The following is a 1240-nucleotide window of genomic DNA, read 5'->3' on the forward strand; positions in this document are numbered from 1 at the left end:
TTGGAGTACACTCAAATAAAAGTTGGAACCTGTAACCTGCATCTAATCTAGTTTCCAGTGTAAACTGACTGTCTAGTTACTGACGTTTCCTGCTCGTATCATTACAATGAAATTTCTGCAGAAACCTCATAAATCAACAAAGGGGTTGCAACTGTCAATTACATCATATTAACCACTTCACCTTGGAGGAACTTGTTTGCTGCAGAGAATTAAAGCACCATTGTTAGTCCATGAATCCAGGTCTTAAAACAAATGATGTTCCATAGATGTGACTTAAAGACCACAGAACTTTTGACCAGAAGGTTTTTTCTTTGACCATGTCCAGCAAACTTGAGTTGAGATTTAAGGTGCTGCTTCAAGAGGAAGGACTTCCTTCTTGCACGGCAGCCTTCAAACCCATGATGATGTAAAGCCCATCATCATTCAGATCCTGAAAACAAGGAATGATGTGTTAATTTGTAAATATTGAAGGTGCTTATGGGATTATCTTTCAGTTTAGATCACTGGACAGAATCAGGCTAGCTGTTTCTGTCCGATTGCAGTCTATGTGCTGAGTTATAACTGTCTCTTGGCTTTAGATTATTCTGTGTACAATTGTGAAACAGGTCTCTTATCTTTTTTTTTTTTTTTTATTGTTGCAGAAATATGGCTTTGCAATAGACAAGAAAGAAACTCACAGTTCATTTTGTGATTTTATTTATTGCTTTACACGGTAAGTCATTCATCTCCATCCACTGCTGGATATATAGCACATAATTACAATACAAGATTTGCAAAGTAATGAAACTGGGAAGATTACGCACTGTTTTATGTCTTGGAGTACACTCAAATAAAAGTTGGAACCCGGAACCTAACCTTCTCTGATTTCAGGTGTAAGCTGACTATTGTCTAGTTACTGACGTTTCCTGCTCGTATCATTACAATGAAAATTCTGCAGAAACCTCATAAAACCCACAGAAATAAACAAAGGATGGAACGGTTGAATCATTAATTCTACTTGACCTTAAAGGAACTTCTCTGAATTAAAGCACCATGAAGCCAGGTCTGAAAACAAATTATGTTCCAGAAATGTGACAGAGAAAATGTCCCACATTTCATTGTTGCAGAAATATGGATTTGCAACAGACAAGAAAAAAAAATCACATTTTTGTGAATTTATTTTTGCTTAGTCTTTAGCCCAAACCACCACTGTGTCTCAACATTGTTATAGAGCTGCTGCAGACTCTCAGTCTCGTTAGTC

This window comes from Stegastes partitus, unplaced genomic scaffold (genome assembly GCF_000690725.1).
Source record: "Stegastes partitus isolate 25-593 unplaced genomic scaffold, Stegastes_partitus-1.0.2 Scaffold1223, whole genome shotgun sequence".
NCBI lineage: Eukaryota > Metazoa > Chordata > Actinopteri > Pomacentridae > Stegastes > Stegastes partitus.